We start from the raw sequence: 21,701 nt of genomic DNA, 5'->3' as shown, positions 1-21,701 counted from the left end.
ACAGGAGGGAACGGTATTCTAAGACAAGGGAATGGCTTGGGGTCCCAAGTCCTTTGGGATAGCTGGAGAGGAAGTGGAGCCCTTGAAGATGGTGTGGGAGGGGCAAACCTTGAAGGGCTTTATAGGCATTCTAAGTTATTTAGGTTTCATCCTGAGATCAGACGAGACCAGCTGACGGATTATAAGCAGGTGAGTTAAATAATTAATTTTTCACTTGAGGAAAGTCACTATGTAGGCACAGTAAAGAGCAGCTGGGAGGAGTGGGTAGAATGTGGAGCCAGACACACGAGTTTGGAGGTGATGGCAGCAGACCAGGCCTGAACTAAAGCGACAACAGGGACCAACCAGGAAAAGGTATCTGGAAGGCAGAATGGATAGGGATTTGTGAGGGACCAGACAAAGGTGGTGGAAGTCAAGGACAAGGTTGGCATGACCCAGGTTTTTGACTTGAGAGAATCCATGACTGTTAGAACCATTCACAGAAACCAGTAATCCAGAAGAAAGATCATTCTCATTTTCAAAGGCTTCTCGTATGGCATGATCGCTCTTACCAGATGGAAGCTGCACTGGGCACAACTCAGCTCAGGTGGTAATGAGTCATCCGTCCAGTTGTGCGTTCAGCCACGGTCTCTGCCCCAGGCTCTGTGCTGGGCAGTGAGGTGAGAACCAGGTGCCAGGGTGTTTGTGCCCGGTCCCAGTTCTACTCCTCACTCACCAGCCTTGAGGCTTCACAAGCTAATGAGCTTCTGAGCTTTTACTTCATTGTCTCAAACATGGTGACCAAACCCTAGGTTATGAGGACAATCATTATGAGAACACTGGAGAAAGCCCTTGGTAAACGGTAATCACTATAATGATCATGATAAATAATAATTTCAACAAAGAAGTTGAAAGCAGTTTGCCCTGTGGCTAATGGACTGTATTAGTTACAGAAGACTCACGAAAAAGCCAGGGTAAAAAAATCTTAGAAATGTCACAGACTGGGACGGAAGTGAGGAGGGGACTCAGAAGGCCCATCGCCCTCTTCTTCCTACACCTCATTGCCTATTCCTTTTACCCACAGTACAAAAGGAGGTGACCATTTTGTAGACAAAGGGAACTACTGTGAAACAGCATGAAGAAGCTTGTCAAGTTGAGAACAGTTATCAGTAATATTTCTCACTTTAAATAATAATTTTCTTTTAGTGGGTGTTTCCAGTTAGTGCAGATAACTTTAAAATGGTCAAGTTTCCTACATTTCTGTGGCCTTTATTAGTAAAACTAAGTGCTTTTAATTTTATGACTTTCAGAGAATTCACCTCCTCTTATCCTATAATGACTCTGAGGCATAGCGGAAATAATTGCACCTGTTTTGTAGATAAAAGAATTAAGGTTTTAAGGGTCTAATAAGCTCTTGAAATAGTAAACACCACAGGGCTAGCTGGTGACAGCTTGAATCCACATCTTTTGTCTCCAAGATCAAGGTTTTTAATACAACTTTATGTTATTTACTTAGAAGGATCAAAGGCTTTGAAACTTTCTGAAATATTGCTCTGCAAATCCCTTGTCACTGTCTCAAAGAACAGGTCGAGGGAGGTATTTCGGAGAATTCCTCGCTCCATTTCCAGCTTTGGTGTCCATGGAAACAAGACCCCAAAGGCAGAGTTACTTCATGTGGATACGAAACTCTGGGCGCCTAAAGCTTTCAGCCCGTGTCCCCGCTTCCCTCACTCACCGTTTCCCAAGCCTTTCCAACCCGTAGCATTTTTTTCCCACAGATTATTTGATCTATCCCTTAAGATAACAGCCTTCCCATTCAACAAGTTCCTGCTTGGGCCCCTCAACAGAAGACCTGATGGGAACTCTTTGGGGTCACGGAAGGGTCTCCTCTGCTAGTTTATCTTTTCTTCCATTTTGTATTAGAATACTAACCAGTACATGTTTGATAAGAATGAGCATTGGGGATCCAAAGAAAGAGAGGGTCTGGTAATGTTTCAGTAGTGGGGGTGGGGGAACAGGCTGTTTGTTTCTTAAGTAATGAGCACCTGTGCAAAATGAGTTACGAATTTTAGGTTGAGCACAGTGTTTCAGATTTCATGATCTGTGGTTGTAAAGGAGGAAAGGCATGAGGAGTAGCAAAGAAGCAGCAGGTGGGAAGCATGGGCCTCCTTGGTTTCCACTGACTACACATAGACCCTTCTTCACCGAAATCAAACGGAAACCCATGTTCTTGACAACACAGGAGTGAAAGACATCGGAAGTGAGTTCATTATCATTGCTATAATTATAAGCCTACACGCTGTCAGGCTACAAACGTGAGTAATTAAGGAAACAGCTAAGGGCTGCTTGGGAAACATTGACGGCAGCTGCTACGGAACCTGAACCTGGAGACAGTTAAAATCCCCATGTAGGATCCTCCCTGCTCGCTCGCACCGTGGTTCCCTCGTGTGCGTTCTCATGTGCTCCACACAGGCCCCCACTCCAGCCCAGTCGCTGCCTCTCCCCGGCACACGCTCAGGGCCCTGCAGAGCACCTGGCTCATGGTGTTACATGTGCAAACAGTGCAGGGCTGAGTGAAGCCTCCATGACAATCCTCCTGGCTCCTCCTCCGCTGGCAGGAAAGCCCAGCACAGGGGAGATACGGAATCCTCACCAAACCGTCACTGCGCCTGAGGAACCCGTCCAGCCTCAGACTCAAACTTCCTGTGTCCTTCAAGAGGCCCGAACGCCAAGTGTGGCAGGGATTCTCTGGCCATACCGAGTACTTTGGGCTCCTCGGACTGGTTTTGGTGTTCAAATACAGCCTGCTTCCTCTCCCCTCGGACCCCACCTGGAACGATCGACCTCCCCAAGGCCACTCCTTCATTCAGATAATTCACGCTCGTCTTCCAGATCCCTTAGACATCAGTTCCCCAAGTAGCCTTCCCTGATGTCCCCCAAGTCTGGAGCGGGTGCCATGTCTTTCACCAACCCCTCTTGGTTCCCATTAGTAGGTTTCCCTTTCTAGACTGTGAACTCTGCCATGGCCAGAGGCGATCTTGCCTTCTCTTTAGTTCCCACCTCTAGTGACACCGCCCAGAGCTTAGGAAGGGTTCCAAATACTTTGACATAAATTGGAGGAGTGGGGTGTCCCCAGTGGGGCGGTGCTGGGCCATGTGTTTCCCGCACCACAGCCCCTCCTAGGCCCTCTCTCTCCGCAGCTCACACTTGGGAGTCTCCGGGAGAGGCGCGCTGGTGGCTAGGACCCGCCTCCCTGATCCCGAGCGACCCCGCCCGGCAGCCTGGCGTCCCTGGCAAGAGCTCCCCGGGTGGCGGCTCCCGGGCAGGAGCCCGCGGAGCAGGTGGGGCCGACGGCCCCGCCTCCGCGTCCCGGCAGCACCAGAGCTGGCGGCCAGGGAGCGAGCGGGGCGCACCGAGCGCAGCGCGGCCGCAGCGGCGTCGCCTGGAGCTTGGGTGCTGCGGGACCGAGCCCGGAGCCTGGAGACGGCGACGGGGACGTCGGCTGGAGCTCGAGTTCTGTCCGGCCCCGGCACGGCCAGTGGCAGGTAGAGCTCCGCGCATGTCGGGTCGTGACTGAGGGTGGGGGGAAGGGCTATCGCAGCGGCCTCTTGGGCCCGTCCCGGGGCAGAATGACCCTCGGCGGGGACAGGGATGCCGCATGTGTGCCCGTGTCCTGGGACCTTCCCCCGGGGCCGTCGATGGGCCGCTGCGCTGTGCTAACGCCTGGCACCCTCTGCCCGCCGCTCGCTGCCTCCCGGGCCCGGAGGTAACGGGATCGCGGAAGGAAGAGGTCACTGCGGGGTGGCCTGGTGACTTCCCGCGACCCGACTCTCCGGTGAGCGGCCCCTAGCGCCGAGGCCACCCGGCTTGACCCTCTCCCGAGCTTTCCCTTACCCCCTTTCTCGTTTCACCCCTAGAACAAAAGGCCGGGGTCTCGCTGAGGGAAGAGGGGGGCGGAGTAAAGACGAACTAGGAAATTGCAGAACTGGCGATGGCTTTGGGATACAGAAGCAATCCCCAGGGAGGAAGCCGGTCTTGAGATGTGAAGTGACTTGCCCAAGGTCGCATAGCTCGTGGTGGCCGAGCTGGGGCTGGAGCGCCCGTCTCGGGACCCCCTCCCAGGGCTCCAGAGTTTTGGATCTGGCGCCGAATGGGCGTTAAAGTCCTTTGGAGGAGATGGCAGAGACCCTCCTCGCCCCCTGCCCCAATACACCCCGCAGGTGGCGGGAGTGGCAGGTTTGGGGGAGAGGGCACTGCGAGTCTCGGTGTGTTGGGGGAGCCCAGCCCTGCCCCCGCGGGCAGGCAGGCACTGGCTCGCAGGAACAGCGCCTTCTGAACGCGGTGTGCCAGCCGCGTGGGGGTGCCTCCGGCGCGAGCGGGGGCGATGTGGGGACCCAGTGTGCGCTCCTCCCCAGAGCGAAGTTCTGCGAGGAGAGACCGGGGAGCGCTGTTCCCGCCCCGCTGGGACGCACCGCAGCATCCCTGAACTGGGGACGTTCTGTGACAGGCTGTGTTTGTAAGGAAAGTTCCTCTGTGCCAGGAAGTTGGGCTGTCACTTCGTCTCTCTGAACCTTAGGTCTTGGCTGCAAAATGAGGGCCTCGTTTGACATGACCTGTGTCATTGAGAAAGTTCATGCCCCCCTCCTCCTTTCCGGAATATTCCATCTCTTCAGAGGAAGGATTGGAAGCACGTTTCTTGTGGTCACCACTAACAGTTACCACTGGGATTCCAGCCTTTCCTGAATTTTTTTCTTCAGCTTTAGACAAAGCTCATTGTGGCAATAGATGTTGGAAGAGGGGTTGCCTTTGGGCCTGGTAATGACCTTGACAGGGCATGACGGTGGCTTCAGGGTGCTGCAAAATCTCCCCACCTCCACCTGAGTAGTGGGTACACAGGTGTACCCAGGTCGAAATGTATGAAGTTATTCCCTTGAGATTTGTGCACTTAACTTAGGTAAGTGTTACCTCAATAAGAAAGTAAATAAAAATGTCACGCCTAAGTTGACTCACTGAGGTAGCACCCAGATCAATGCAGCTTTCCAGCCAATGCATTTTAGAGATACATTTAAAAACCACAGAAACCACATGGGGGGAAATAAAAGGAGAGGGGAGCAAAGAAACTTTGAAGAGTTATAGGAAATGGAATATACACTGCCAGGGGGCGTGACCAGGCATGTTCTGCCTCAACACAACACGGTGGTGGCCGTGCCTTTTTACAGATGAGAAAATAAAAGGTCACACGGTTAAATGCCTTGCTCAGGGGGAGAAGAGTTAAGAACTGGGGTACACAGACCTCAGATTCTGCGCGTGCAACCATACGCAGGCTCTTTCAGGCACATGAGTCAGGGCAGAATCGTTGGGGTGGCCGAGACTTGAGGGCTGGCTCCCTGCCATGCCCCCTTTTTGTTGTTTCCAGGAGTCTCTTATTTTCATGTCATTGTGAGTGTGGGATGGTGTCACGCAGACCGAAGCCAGCCAGCAGCAGAAGGGATGGAGGCAGTGTGTGTCTAAGAACATACAGTTTTAGGAACACGAGAAAGCCAGCTGGTCCAGCCTGGCAATGCTCTTTTTGGAGGTTTATTGTTAAGAAACCATATAGTACAGGTTGTGATTTTACAGTCACTACACACACACACACACACACACACAGAATAAATAATGTAACGCAGAAAAGGTCTTGAGAAACCAAAATGTAATTAACTCTAGAAGAGAACCTGTCAAATTTTCACCAGGAACAGTCAGTCAACTTCCCTACATTCTAGGATTTATAACTATATGTTCCTTAACGCTTAAGTTAAAAAAAAATAATCTATGAAAGTAACTCGGCAAACATTGTTATAAATATCCATGAAATTTGGTGCAGAGATATTTGGGACTTTACGGGACAGTAACAGAATACGTAGAGGGACATCTTGAGAAATAGGTCCTAAAGTGTGGTCTTCTAGCCACTTTCTACCTCTGCCTACAATTCAGAGTCTAGAGTGGTAGGAACGTATTTGTTTTACCAGCCAGTTTCCTCTTGTAGAATCGAATGTTTGTCTTATTCTGGGAATTATAATGTTTTGGTTTGAAGAACCCGAATGAAGTGAGGCAACTGATGAGGTCTCTCTGGGCAATGCGCTCAGCCGGGTGCTGCCACGCGTGCTGATGCATCACCAGTTATCTTTCGGTGAGTTTTGTCTTGTCACAGTGGCGTTCCCGCCGTCTGGCTGCTGCAATATTTAGAAAAGAGCCGTAGTGTTTGACTGATGGCTGAGAGCCTGACAAAACAAACTTGGAGAGGGAACTCTTCAATATGAGCTGGGGTTGATGAGACAGGATTAGCTCCTTCTTTATTCAGTACAAAAACCAAAGAGACGCAGGGTTCCCAGCTGATGCAGAGCAGGTGTAGCACATATGTTTCCTCCGTGGCTTCAGCCAGGAACGCACTTGAAACTCCCCCTTCGCAACAGACCTGTTCCTTAGACCTGTTCAAGCGGGAACCTGACCCGTTGTGCAGCCGCGGAGAATCGTGCCGTGCACCACCGTGTTAACGTGCCAAAGAGATACAGTGAAGCGGAACAAGTGTGGCAGAAGCACCCAGCAAGCGTCATGGGGCCCAGACACTGTGGAGGATGATTTTCAAGTGCATCTTGAAGGAATATTCATCCTGTGTGGGCGATGTATTCCAGCAAGACACTGATTCTGAGATGGTGGCATCCAGAAATGAGTGCCAGGCTGCCAGTGGACTATATGTCAGCTCTTGGGAGGAGGGAGGAAGAGGCAGTAGCCAGCCTCTGTTCTTGAGCTTCTGAGGACATGTGTGGTGCAAGTGCACGTGTTTGTCAGAACAAAGCACCCCAGCTGCCATCCACGGAGCTAAAGGCTCACACATACTGAACACCTAGTGTCCTGGGCTAGGCTAAGAGCTTTGTAATGTATATAAAATCAGCAACACAGGCTTATAAGGGAGTTGTTTCTTCCTATTCTCATTATCAGTTGAGACACAGAGGCCAAGAGTTAAGCTGCTCTCGGAATAATTACATCACACCCTGCTCTGGTATGCTGTCAGCCTGCTCCTAACTCCCAGGCACCCTGGACCTGTCTGACTTGCTCTTGCTGCTCCTAAGCCCCTGGAGGGCAGGTACTGGGCCCACTTCATCTCTGTTCCTAGCATCTGCACCATGCCTGGCTATAATAGGTGCTGAATGAATGAGTGAGTGAATGAATGAATATTTTTAGGATCCAAGACCAAAAGCCAACTATTTTTGGATTATCTGCCCTTTTGACTTTTACCGTCTCATCCCTTCTATTGATATGGATCATCAAGCATCATTATCTGGACAAGATGTATAATCAATATCTCCTTTAAAGAAGAAAAATGCTAAGCTCAGTCTATAAATCAGAAGGCCTCTACTTGTTTTAGAAATTAAATATTTTTATTTCTTCTTTTGTATGACTTACATAATTCAGAATACTTGGGTTTGATTCTTGCTTTCATCACTTACTTGTTGTGTGATTTTGGACAAATTACCTAACTGCTCTGTGACTCAGTTTCCCCATCTGTAAAATGGACATCATCATAATGATACTTACCTCATACTTAGGGCAAATAAGGTAGGTTCAGCACCATGATAGTGCCTCATTCATAGCAATGTTCAATAAACTAGCAATTGCTTTTTATTATTGCTATCTGATGCTTTTAAAATTTTTGCCTTAAATGTTCCCTGTTCCATAAAGCATTTGAGGAGCTTACAAAAATAGGTAGTAAACAACATAAAATTCTTAGATAATTAAACTAGAGTGAAGAGAACACACAGACTAGAAAATGAGATAAAATCAGAGCTATTTTAGAGATCAAGAATACATCCTAAGGTATAGGTAGTCTCTAGAGATGTTTTTTACTAGAATGGCTAATGTTGTTTCTAAGATGGGATTAAAACTGTCAGCTTCCCAGTAGCCAAAACAAAGAGGAAAATACAAATAGGTGTTACTCAATCCACAGTGATCAGGAGAGAAAAACAGATCAGTTACCCAGCTTTTCCTGGTCCTGAAAACTGGGGTAACTTTCTCCTGATGGGTCTTCAAAGCAATCACTGCTGCCAGAGAGATCTAAGCCTTCAATATGGTCCCTGCCAGGGAGACAATGGAAACTCTGTGGAAGAAGGCAGCAGTTCCGTATTTCCTAGAGTATACTGACTGTCGTTCCAGAGATGGAATCCCAAAAGCACAGCCCAGAGTCTTGTAAAAGCTCTTCTGTGAAGGGCCAGAAATCTGTGGTTTAAGGATGTGCTATTAACTCTTTTACTATGTGTCTGGAAGAGTAGAAAGATTCTTTTTCCGAAGGTTCTCATTCTTGTCAGGTGAACAATTCCATGTTACAAACATTTGTTCAGGCTGAAGCCATTTAAATGAGCCGGATATGTTTACCTGATCCAGACAAAATCCTAAGAGTATACTCCTGCACGTCCACTCATTAGCAGATGAGTGTCCAGATGGATTTTCTTATTACTGGTCATCCCATAATCTTCCTTTAGCTGTAGTTTTATCACACTGCTTAGAAAAAGAAAACCCCAGTGCTCTCTACTATCTCTTAAGCCCCTTATTGCTTTCAGTATTTCTTGGCAGTAAGAATAAATAATATTTTACTTTTAAACTATTTTTAGTAATTGAAATAATGTTCTTTTAGTATATATATATATACACACACTAAAAATTTGGATATGTTGTGTGTATATATATGTGTGTGTGTATACATGTATATGATTTGTATCAGGATTGCATTCAGCAGCCAAAGCAAAATAAACAAAACAATGCACCTGTCAGAATCGGACTTAAACAGTTACAAGTTTAGTTGTCTTATGGAACTGGGCTCCCAGGAAAGGCAGTCCCAGGCCGATGAACGAGCTCAGAGTGCTATCAGAGAATCAGCCTCTTTCCATCACCTTAGCCTGTAGGACTTCATCCTCCACCTGGTTGCCTTGTGGCCACAGAATGGCTGCCGCATCTCTGGTCTTACATCTGTGGCACCTGCAGAGTGAAAAGGAATGTGTAAAGAGCCAAAGAGTGAGGACCCTTCTATTAGGGAGATTTTGCTGTTTTATTCCGCAAGCGATGCCTTCCTTGGGGACTCCCATCTCATAGCATTGGCCAGAATGGTGTCACAGGGTTACTCTAAATGTATAACAGTCTGAGAAATGAAGTATTTTTAGCTGAGCAAATTTTAACTGCCCCCCCCCATTAGGCTTCTGCTATGGGAGGAAGAGGGACTAGTTATGCAGTAGGCAACCAGCAGTAGCAGCCACCTGACAGATTTCCATTATTAGCCATCCCTGTCCTTGACTTGGAAAGTACAGAAAGTGACTCAGTAACTTAAAATGTTACGCTTTCCCAGTTCTTCATACAATTAGCATTAGAGAATGGAATATACCCAGCTGCCTTATGTCAAGATTCCTACGTCGTTATCACCAGCTCTGCTTTTCTAAATTTCAGACCTAAATTTCCATTTGCCCGAAGCCCCTCATATGCTTCAAATTAAACTCACTTCTCCCCGTCCCCCTACCCCTCAACACACACACTCTTTTTTTCTCCTGCCTTCTTTATTTAACATGAAATTGTCCCAGCAAGAAGCCTCAGGGTTACTCTGGGCTCTTCCTCCTCCCTCATCCCAGACATCCCAACTAACATCCCCCTTGGCCCTATCCCAAATAAATATCCAGCTTCTCTCACGTGGATTGGTGCTGCTTCTCCCTATAATTCATTTTCCACGCATGACCCCCACAGGGCTGTTTTTGAAACAAGGACATCTAGTATCTTTCCTTTCTTTAAAAGCCTGCAAAATAAAGCTCCAACTCCTTGACAACCTGGCTCTGTGAGCACATGCTCATTGTCACTGGTTGTCACACATACACACGCGACAGAGCTTGGCTCATAGCCTCTCCCTCACCCCCTTCAATCACGGAAGGCCTGGCTCAAAGGTTTCCTTGCTTTTTACTTGTCTGTAACCCACGGAAGCAATTAAGTAATTATTTATGCATGTTTCCAAAGCATTTTATACTTCTATTAACATTTTTGTCTTGGATTCTGTTTTGCCTGATGTTAATCATGCTGTACCAGATTTAAAAAAAAAAAACAACTGCTTTCCTGAGATATAATTCATATTCTCTGATCTTCACTCTTTAAGTATACAATTCAGTGGTTTTTAGATATCGAGCCACACAACCACACCATCATCTAATTCCAGAACATTCTCCTTAGCCCCAAGGAAAATCCGTTAGCAGTCACTTCCCATCCCTCCCCCAACCCCAGCACTGACAACCATTAATCTACTTTTTATTTCTATGGATTTACCTATTCTGGACATTTTCTATAAATGGAATCATGCAATAGGTGGCCTTTTGTGACTGACTTCGTTCACATAGCATGATGTTTTGGGGCTATGTCCATGCTATAGCATGTATCAGTACTTCATTCCTTTTGGTTGCTGAATAATATTCCATTTGATGGCCATACTGCAGTTTGTTTATTCACTTATACATCAATGGACAGATGGGTTGTTTCTAGAGTTTGGCCCTTAGGAGCAATACTACTATACTCATGTATAAGTTTCTGGGTGGGCATTTTTCATTTCTCAGAGTGGAATTGCTGGGTCTGATGATTAGTGTTTAACATTTCGAGGGACTTCCAAAGTTTCTGAAGGGACTGCCTCATTTACATTCCACCAGCAATGTATGGGGGGTCTCCGCCAGTGTTTAGTGTCTATCCTGGGTATTGTTTTCGTTCTTTTACTTTCAGAGTTAAACATCCTTTTGTTTTAGCTGTGTTTCTTATAAAGAAGATTCGGTGATTTTTTAAAGCAGTTTGAATATTTCTGTCTTTGCGTAGGGGAACTTAATAATCTGTTTACAGTTATTCTGACTGATGTATCAGAACTGATTTTGTCCTTTTGTATATGGTATGCTTTATTGTCACCTTTTTCTTTTTCCTTTTGTGCCTCTTCCTAGAAGAGCTCCTGACACGTGGTAACTTTCAATACATAAGATTATAAACTACCATTTGAGGATATGAGCCATGTGTCTCTAGGTTGATTTATTCATCAAATACATGTATATTGATTACTGCGCTTCCTGTGCGTGGCTTTGTTGCATAGCTAGCACAGTGTCTAACGCAGAGAGGAAGCTCAGTCAATATTTGCTCACTGACTACGCACAGTCTGATGTGCTTGTTAGAGGTCAGGCGGAGTGGCAAAAAGTGCACACAGGTTTGGGGTCCATTCTCTGAGGCTGGATATGGTTGTGTGATATCCCAACTATTTGACTTTGGGTGGATTATTTTACATCTCTGAGCCTTTGTTTGTTCATTTGTGAAATGGGGCTAATAACATCGTTGGGCAAAGTTGTTTAGGGGATGAAAAATAATTATGTAAATAGCAATCTGCATTCCTAGAACAGGGGATTCCCTTAGTGCATGTGAATTATTGATTTGTTAGTGAACCATTTAACCATGTACATCAATGTGAAAAATCCATTATGTCTACGCAGGGACATACAGTACAAAAAAGAAAATGACATTGGCCCAGGGAATAAACTTACAGTAAAATGTGACACTGGCCCCTTTGCTATGTGTCTGACATAAATTATTGCTGCCCTAATAGAGCAGGGGACATTTTTTCCTCATATGGTAGGACCAAGCCAAAGGACCAAGGGTGTACTTTGTACTGCCTTTTAATGACAGAAATAGCTTTTAAACCTCTGTATCCTTTAAAGCTGTTTTTATTCTAACAGCCTTTTAAACCTTTGAATGAAACAGTTTTGCTCAGCCATGCAGCTCACCAGCAAATCAGAGGAAAAATAAAGCAGCCTCAGAAATAGGTACCATAACTGCCTGAAACAAGACAAGCAAATGATGTTTTTCTCGGATTTAAAATGAATTTTCCCTACATTTTAACAGCTTTTGCATGACTTTTTTTTTTTTTTTTTTTTTTTTTAATAACCCAAATGTGTATTGCCTAAGGTTTTAGAAATCACCTGTGGACTTCTAGATGGAAGCTGAGGGGTCTGGGTTATGCCTGGTGCTCTCCTCCCGTGCTCCTGGTTGCTCGCGGGGGGGGTTTCAGTGAGCCATAGAAGTGAGCCACACAAAAGTGTAGTCATTTTGACATTTTCCATATAAATTACACTTGCCCCATCCATCAGATCTAGGGGGTGCAGTATTTTGTGGCTGGAGAAAGAAAGTCAGCAGTTGTTATTTCAGACCCCTGCCCCCCATCCTCCCATCCCCCTCCGGGCTCTCCTGTGTCCTCCCATATAATGAATGACAAGGGTCAGTGACAGCTGGAACCAACTCACGAATGACTCATACCTCATGGAAAATCCTGTGTTAAAACTGTCCCTCACTGTGTGCTAATCGTGTATTAACAGAAGAATCAAGCCTGAGGAGTTATGTATTGATGTGAGGAGAAGTCTTTTATTCTGCTTGTGGCTGTTTTCCAAGCACAGTGGGTCAGTCACCTCTGATACTTGCGGGTGGCTGTAGGGGTGATGTCAGCTGTCCCGGACGTCTGCGTGCAGGGCCAGCCCCATGGAGCCCACGGTCAGCCCTCAGTTCTTTACAGGCTCAGCCACGGGTCACTGGACAAATGATCAAGACAAATTTATGTTTTTCTTTATTCATTTATATTTACCTTTTTGATGTAGAGAGGACTCGTAATTCAGATTGTGTGAAGTATTTTTAAAAATACTGCTTCACAATAGCCCCTTTAAGAAGAGTTTCCTTTTTCATTTCCAAGAAGCCATCCTATCTTTAATTAAGAAAATTGCATTTGAAAGAACATTGCCTTTCGATAGGATCGTATATTCTTTTTAATTTCTTTAACACTTACTATTTGGTCCTCACGTTCATGTAAACTAGAAAGAAGGGACAGTCCTTACCTTTTAGTAAATGGAGAAACAAATGAGCGTTAAAGCAAGAACTAGAGGCCATTTCCCCCAACGAGCCAACTACAATCATTCCTCTTGGATCACAACATTTGTAACATTCCAGGTGAAGCGTTACTGGTGAGCACTGTGCATCTTGAGACCCCCAACATCTAGACTCTATTCCCACACTGATAGTAAGGCCTACAGTTGGGTGGGAATTTCTCCCACACTTCTCTTCCCTTCTCATCTTAGCTTGTAATGGGCTTCTTTGATCATCATTAAGGTGATGATTTCATCTGTAGACTCACATAGAACTTACGTCACGTTCTCCTGATGAGGTACGTCTCTATCTTCTGCCTGAGGAGTTGGCCTGATGATCCCTGATATATACGTTTTCTCTTTCCTTCCCACAGCAATACCAAAGCAATGGTGTTTGGCATTAGCTTGGATCTCAGCAACACCAGGATACCTAACACACCGTCCCTATCTTTGATCTTTGAGCAGCGTTGGTTAAGTGAAGGGAGACACACAGGCCTGTGATAAGAAAATTGCCAGGGTGCCTTGTGCCATAATAGAATTGTGAACAAAGTACTCTAGGAGCAGATGTCTATGCCAAAGGGAGGGGGAAATCTGTGCAGAGAAGCTGGCACCTGAGCATGATCTAGGCCAGTGGTTCTCAACCTCCCTAATGCCGCGACCCTTTAATACAGTTCCTCATGTTGTGGTGGCCCCCAACCATAAAATTATTTTCATGGCTACTTCATCACTGTGATTTTGCTACTGTTATGAATCGTAATGTAAATATCAGATATGCAGGATGTATTTTCATCATTACAAATTGAACAGAATTAAAGCATAGTGATTAATCACAAAAACAATAGGTAATTATATATGTGTTTTCCGTTGGTCTTAGGCGACCCCTGTGAAAGCGTCGTTCTACCCCAAAGGGGTTGCGACCCACATGTTGAGAACCGCTGTTCTAGAGGATTAGGAGGCATTTTCCAGGTGGCAAAGGCCACCACATACAGCCTGAATGTCATGGGCAAGGACATGGAGCTATAAAGAAAAGGTATGTAAGAAAATGTTACACGTCTGGCGTGGGCAAAGGATAAGATGCCTAGAACAGAGTGGAGGATGGGATTAGAACTTGACTCCATAAAGAGGCCCGAAAGGAGTAGATGTTAAATTGGGGAGTGATGCCCTGTCGCCTGAGGGGTGTGACCTCCAGCCAGTTTGTCAGATGTGGCTGCCAGTGAAGTGTGCTTGCTGTCACAGGAAGGAATCTGCCTGGTGGCAGAGATGAGGGCAGCTCCTGCGGCAGGTTGTTTTGATATGGTAGGCAGTTAGAGGGGAGCAGAACAAGAATGATAAGCCGGGTACAGAAGGTCATGGGGTCAGAAAGCTGAGGGTACCTAGCAACGGGCAAAACTGGGAACACAAGACTTTGCCCCCCAGAGCGACCTTTCCTCCTGTAGCATATCACTGGTCATGTGAATTAGACCCCCTGGCCTTTCACATCACTGGTCATGTGGTTCAGACCCTCCCCTGACCTTTCTTTCCCTTATATGTCACTAGTCATGTGGTAGAGCCCCTTAGAGGAGGAACGGAGAGCTGGAGAATAGCCTTGTATCACTCCCTTGCACAACCCGTCCCGTCAGCATGAAGCCCTCAGGACAAATGAGATTCTGACCTGCGTCAGGTAATCTTAGGAACAAAGCCTCAGGGCTGCTGACCACTGAGTCAGAGTTTTGGTCAAACTGGAGATCACATCTAGGCCTCAGCTGTGTTTCAGCTCCGGGCCCAGAACAGGAGCAAACCAGGTGGAGCGGCGCCACAGCTGACATCGGGACCAGTTGCTGTGGCTAATGACCTCCCGCCCTGGTGCCTCCCAACCAGTAGAGACCGCAGCCCTGAAAGGACACAGCTGGAAAACCTGATGAATGTTCTATTGAGATCCTTTCCTGGGCCCTCCCCTAAGAGTCCCACCTTTAGAGAGCGGATGAAAACCCTTAGGACAGAGGGCCCGGCGGGCGCCTCTTTCTCTCTCTTGGAGCACACCCGCTGCACCTTCCCCTCTTCTTCCTCCAGGGGCATTCTCACTGCCTTTGTTTTTCCTAAGTTCCAAGGACCGCCGCCCCCTTCTTTTTTGCCTCTGAAACTCGTTTCCTGAGTCCATACAGCCCACTGGCTCACCTTTTCTAACTCTGTGATTTTTATAAACTTTCTCTTATAATTTGAGTTCCTTGGCTCTGAATTTTTTCTTTGCCGAACTCAAGTACCAAGGTTGCTGAACCGAGGTCTGGTAATGTTCTGGTGCTGTTTCACTGCTAACAGTTTGAGGTTCTAGCAGAACCTCAAACTGGGTGAGAGATAGAAGGTGCCAGAATCTTCTCGGTCCTTCTCTGGCCCAGGCTCTAGCTGTAGGAGTAAGGTGAAAATACTTAAACCAACATAAAGTCTCAGAAATAAAGCTTGAAAAGAAGGGTTTGTCTTATAGACTTGTACCTTACATTATTTCCTCAGTGATTCTCAGAACAACATTTTCAGGACTTACAACCCAAGTGGAAAGTTACCACCTTAGCCTTAGAGAGTAAAATGTGCCCTCCTTATAAAATCTAACAGCATAAAATAAAAGAGATGGTACTTTATTTCGTGAAATGACTCATTTTTATAACATTGAGTGTGGGTTATCATTGAATAATAAACCCCTTTTGTATACTTAAAGCATACCTTGACTTCCCAAAATTAGAGATGCCATTTTTCAGAAGCATAGCTGTTATAAAATGAAGCTTACTTATAAATGTGTGATTAATATCATGTATTTTTAATAAGCCTGGTTCTTATTTTAGCTAACTCAAAGGCAGCAAAAAAATGAAAAGACAGGAAATCGATATGTTCTCCTTCCACCCTTGGGACACACACATACAATTTTCATGGCATTTAGCAATAATCTAAATACCGAAGCCAATGATAAATATTAGCAATATCTCCAATTTTCCCTTCACCAAATACTGTTTAAATATTATAATGAATTCAATGAATAATCTGAGAACAGATTTGTGTTTCAATAGGGATCTCATTTTAAAAAGCAATTTATGAGTTCATTATAGGTGTGACTTGCTAGGTTTCACATTAGATTGTGGTTAAAGTATCTCTTAGTTTCGGAACTCACACAGACAATCCTGGAGGCATTTCAGCTGATAATTAACTTAATATCCGGTTAGAGCTGAGCAGATTCAGCTTCAGAAGCCATTGTCGGGGCTAGTGTTTCTCACTTGTCAGAAAGTCTTCATGTCACCTATGTGAGAGGTGAATGGGCCCCCAGCTGGGTGTTTCTTTCACTTTCGCGAGTCAATTCCAATTCTAAGTACAATATGCCACCTTCATGGCTCCAGTCTGCTGAAATGATTTGAGTCTACAAAAAAAAGGGGGCCTTTTCAGTAGAGGACATAATTTCAGACTGTATGGGGCAGAGAGTTTCATCATCGCAGAATTAGAACAGGTCTTTTCAAACTTTAGAGGACAAAAAAATCACGTGTTGATAAGATAGATCCTCCTAAGGATTCTGATTCATGGGTCACTTGCGGAAGCCTGAGGATGTGGCAGATGTGGCCGCATTCTTGGCATCTGATGGTAGTGGTACATCACAGGGCTTTGGTGGAAGTCACTGGAGGCCTTTTCATGTAACTGCCTCAAGGACCCTGTACTCCATGCTCCCTCCCTACCGTTCTGCCCCGCCTTCTGCAGGTGAGGACCTGGAGCTCCCAGGCTGCAAAGGAGGGGCCGTGAATGGCTCAGGAATGCTGACTATGAGAGGCACTGGTGCTTGTGACCTTAATAAATTTCAAGTCCTCTTCCCTGAAAAAAAAAGAAGAAAAGGATTCTGATTCAGGTCTGGGGTGGAGACTGCCTTTTGTACAAGCTTCCACATTCTAGAGCTGCCCAGAGTGTGGTCCCAGGACCAGCAGTGGCCCTCACCTGGACGTTTGTCAGGAATGCAGAATCTCAGGCCCCACCCCAGACCTAGTGACCCAGAACCTGCGTTTGTTTGAACGCCAGCTCCTCCACTGCTTCGCGTCTGACTTTGGGTAACTTTCTTAACCTCTCTGTGCCTCAGTTTCCTCATCTGAGGAATGGAGATAGTAATAGTATCCATCTGGTCGGAGTGTTGGGGGCTTAAATAGGTTCATAGATGGAAACCTCTAACAACATATCCTAAGGGCTCTGTCTGAGCTGACTTACTTACTATTCGCTACAATACAAACATCAAGGACTTTTTATCCTGTGCTTTGTATTTCCCCCTAACCAGTCCCCTGCTTTTCTGCCAACACGCCCCCACCACTGGAAAGGCTCAATATTTCCAGGACTTGATACCACTGAGGAGAGTGAGAGTAGCAACTTCCACTTAGCTTGTAAAGCACCGTCCTGGGGCTTGAGATCTTACAGGTGGGAGGTTAGTCTCAGGAGAGGACTGGACACAAAAAATTCTGATCTGATTCATCAGCGAATAGGAGGTGACCTCAGGAAGTGACCACTCCTAAGTCATTTTCATCATCACCTGTAGAGAAGTTTTGTTTGTTTTTTTAAACATTCTTTATTATTTTGCTTACAGCTTTGGCAATTTTGCCACATGCTTTTTGAGAACCTTTTCATTTGTGCCTTGTATGTTCATGGGCTTGTGGGTTGAATTCCTGGCTACAGGGCACCTTTGATAAATAAAAGACTGATCTGTAGCGTGGCAGGACCCTGCTGAGAACTTAAGTGAGAAATGGGCTTTCTCCTGGGGCTCCTTGCCTTTCTTAGCTCAGAGGTGAGAAATCTCTGTTCTTTTCCCTGATTTCATAGCCAAAGAAACAAGAGGCACAGTGGGACAGTGTGAAAACATTATGAGGGTATGGAGAACCTTCATTTCAGATTCCTATTGAAAGGTATTTTTAGAACCAGCAAAAGATGCTTTTGCCCAACAGTGGTGGTAATCCTTGTCATATTTTTTAATTAGGCACATTTTCTGTTTGTGAACAGCTGTGATCTGACAGACGACTCTTGGGAAGAAAAGTATGAGAAGAGCGACTAGTACGTAAAATTGCTTACTACCAGTTATTTCTCTCTGTAAGAACGCACCAAGCTCAGTTGTAACTTTTTATATTAACAAGCTAGGCAAGCCCAGTCCACATCTGTCCCTGAATGGGTACAAACAGACTGATGGGGGATGGGGGGAAAGCAGGGCAGAGGGGAGGAGGGAGAGTTCATCACCTACCCCAAGTAGCCATGAGCTCTCCCCCCCCTTCCCCTGCCCCTCCCCCACCAGCTCCTGGTAAAGAATTTGCTTGACGGTAGTCTGTGAGTTCTGTGCGACCTGCAGACATATTCTGTCGGTCCGCTCTCTTTCTTTCTTTTTTCACAGTTTATTTTCAAGTTTATGTTGTATTGGTTTCAGGTGCACAGCTTAGTGGTTAGACAATCATATACTTTACAGAATGTTCTCCATGATATTTCCAGTACCCACCTGGCACCATACTGTATTTTTTGTTTGTTTCAAAACGCTTTTGAATTAGTTACCCACTTTTCACAACTGGATTTCGCATGGAAATCTGGATTTGGGGTCTTTGGGGGGATATGGAACAATCTGGCCAGTGCTGGGCTTGCATTCCCACTGGTTGCCACGCTCAGCCAGAGCTGAGGGGAAGCCTGCTGCAGACCCAGGCCATCCCTCCTGTTACTGAAGGCCCCTCCACGCCTTGCCCATCCCCTGTCACCTCTGAGCCCATGCTCACAAGTCACTTCCCTGCCTGCAAGGGATGCTGGGAAAAGGAGATCCTGCTTCTGGGTGGAGGAGGCAGGACTCTTGAGAAGTTCCTGAGGCATGAAGTGTTCAAAAGATGGCGGGGTGACGACAGCAGGACAGATGTCCACACCTACCCAGGGAAGGAGACATTGGCAGAGGAGTTCAGTGCCCCTGAAGCCCCTGGGCGATTCCAGCCGTTTCCTCTTCACACCTGTATCCGCAATGCGGCGTACACTGTCCCACTGCCGCTCCTAACTAGGACAGACGCCTGGTGCCACAGTCTCACCTGCTGACAGACGCACAGCTTCTACCAAACACTTATTTCCAGTTCCTCGCCTCCGCGGGCTTGAGTTTATAATGACTACGTCCCCTGGCGCTCCGCATCGTTCCTGGGCACGTAGCTTCTTCCACCTTGTATGAGAGTTATTTGTGGACGTGGAGGTGGTGGTGGTGGAGTAATGATAAATACAGCCTCCCAACCCAGTGTCTGCTGTGCGTCAGGACCTGTATCCTGCTCTTCGTAGACAGTCTTGGTGTTAATCCTGAGAACAAACTAAGAATTAAGCATTACAGCTATTTTTCAAATAAAGAAGATGAGACCCACTGAAGTCAAGTGCCCTGACCAAGGCCACACGGGCAGGAAAAAGCAGAGGCAGAAGTAGAACCCAGGTCTGTCTGACTCAAAGTCCAGCACTGTCCCCTGTATTTGGGGTCTCACGTAGTGGCAGTGTTAATTCTGTCCCCCTCACCACCCTCTGACGGTGCAAGGATGCCTAACCTGCATCTCCACACTGGTTTTCAGAGTTATTTCACGCATCGGGAGAAAACATGAAAGCCTTTGAGAATCTGGCTTTTTTACCCTAAGCACTTTTTTTTCATACATTACAGAGCAAAATAACCCTTTTTCCATGTATTGGGAAAGCACAAAGCATCAGGGAGTTCCTGGGTACAGCCTGTGACTTCCTGGAGCTCTGCATTCTTCTTGACTGTCGGATTTTAACAAATTCTTCTCTCGGTAATTGCTGACTTATTATCCCTGTCAGGAAAAAGCCTTCACAGACATCAAGTGCCGCATATAAAAATATCCTTTAATCTTAGAGTTTGAAAAATCATTCCTATGATTTCAGCAAGACAGAAGCCCAGTGGTATCTCATCCTTCTCAGATTTCTGAGGATAGCTGAGGTGGGAGAGAGGAGGCTGACTAAACAGAGGGAGGGCAAAGTAGAAGAATTATACTTCCGTGGATGAGGTCCCTTTTACTGGAGGGTCTCGGGTATATTTTTAAATCTTCGCAGAATGGAAGCAGAGAAGTACTATGGCCTGAATGAAGCAATGAGGTCTGGGATCAAAAAGGCCAGGGCTTTAACTCAGCATTGGTGGGCTTTATGAAATTTAGTAGGAGCTGCATAACCTCTGTGAGACAGGCAGGCATTGGGGACCTGTCATATGGAAATGTCAGTGTCTGCCAATGAGCTGTTGAGACGATTAACTAAAAGAGTGGATTATAAGTACCTGGTACAGTGCTGAGCACATGGAGGGGGTTCAAAAATTCTAGTCAGTCCACCTTATTCGTGAACCCCATCGGTCGCAAGTCACCCACTCCCTGGACTTTACTTGTAACCCCAAAGTCACTACTCACAGGCACTTCCGTGGCCATTTGAAGGCATGTACGAAGTGGGGAGAAACTTGAGTGATTCCACACAGATATTCCCAGCTGAGGCCCCACAAAGGGACATCTGCGTCCTTGTTTCAGCTCCCGTGATGTCAGCTAATATCCTTTACACATTCTGTTTAGCGCCACGTTTTTCAAATTGTTGTGCTTACTGTTGGTGATTGCACTGTTTCCAAGGTCATGTTCAAGTTCTGCCTGGGGTTCCTGAGTGCAGAAAGGCTGTGATCTGCCTGGTGGAGAAAGTGCGTATATCAGATAAGTTTTGTTCCATCACGAGGTGCAGGGCTATGGGCATGAGTTCAATGTTAATGTGTCAACAATATATAAAAATAAGGCATCTTTAAGAAGAAACACACGTAAAACAAGGGTATGTATTAATGGGGGGACAAAAATCTTGTAACCAGATGTTCACAGCAACCTAATGCTGAATCTCCTACGAACAATGGTTCAGGATTTGCTAACTCAGCATTTGTGGCAACTTTATAAAACATAGCTACGCAAGGACTGTATTCTCTTCAGTTCCTGTGTTAGGTAGGTTAAAAAGGAATGCCTATAACAAATTAATCCAAACTGTTCATGGCTTTACGCAGTAGACATTTATTTTTCAGGTGTTTAAGGTCCAATCCGATGTTTGGCAGATGATCTTTAAAAAGTGAGTCAGGAACCCAGGTTCCTGACATCGTTTGGCTCTGCCCATGGCTAGGACCTTTGCTTCCAGCCAGTGGATGGAGGAAGAGACAGAAATTGGTTGTGGGTAGGTCTTTACGGGCCAGTCTACAGGTGGAGCACATCGCTTCTGCCTTCTTCCTGTCGGCCAGAGCTCAGTCACACGGTTGCAACTAACTGCGAAGGAGGCTGGGAAATATTACCTAGCTGTGTGCTGAGGGGTTCCGTGAATAGCTCTGCCACAGTTCTCCATGAGGTTACTCCCTATGGTCATTCTTTTAAAAGTCCTCACTCAAGGATATGTTTATCAATTTTAGATAAAGAGGAAGGGAGAGAAACAGAGAGAGAGAGAGGCAGAGAAACATCTATCAGTTGCCTGCTGTATGCTCCCTGACTGGGAATCAAACCCGTGACCTTTTGGTGTACGGGATGACGCTCCAACCAACTGAGCCACCCAGTCAGGTCTCTATGGTCATTTTTCCTTAGGTAAATGGTAAAACCCTTAAATAGAAAACATTTAGCTTTTGAAAATTACGCTTCTAATCTCCAGTACATCACCAAGGAAAGCAGGTCTGTCTCCTCTCATCTGCCTTTGCTAAAAGATGAAATCCTCATGTAGTGAGGAAATGTATAGACTATGTATTTTCTCTCATTCTATTAATACTTCAGCCAAGCCTTTAGTTCCTACTGTAAATTGTTGACT

General features: G+C 46.0%; 1 protein-coding gene across 1 annotated transcript in view; it reads left to right on the top strand.

Moving 5' to 3' along the window:
* Positions 1 to 3,318: 3,318 nt before the first annotated feature.
* Positions 3,319 to 21,701, top strand: part of WIPF3 (WAS/WASL interacting protein family member 3) — a 67,083-nt gene continuing 48,700 nt past the window's right edge. Inside the window, exon 1 of the mRNA XM_090287063.1 lies at positions 3,319 to 3,524. The gene's annotated coding sequence lies outside the window, so the exon portion shown is untranslated. The remainder of the gene's footprint in view (positions 3,525 to 21,701) is intronic.

Source organism: Furipterus horrens, unplaced genomic scaffold (genome assembly GCF_987537825.1).
Source record: "Furipterus horrens unplaced genomic scaffold, mFurHor1.1.pri manual_scaffold_9, whole genome shotgun sequence".
In the NCBI taxonomy this organism is placed as follows: domain Eukaryota; kingdom Metazoa; phylum Chordata; class Mammalia; order Chiroptera; family Furipteridae; genus Furipterus; species Furipterus horrens.
Note: the sequence above shows the minus strand (reverse complement) of the source record. Positions and strands in the feature narration are given on the sequence as shown.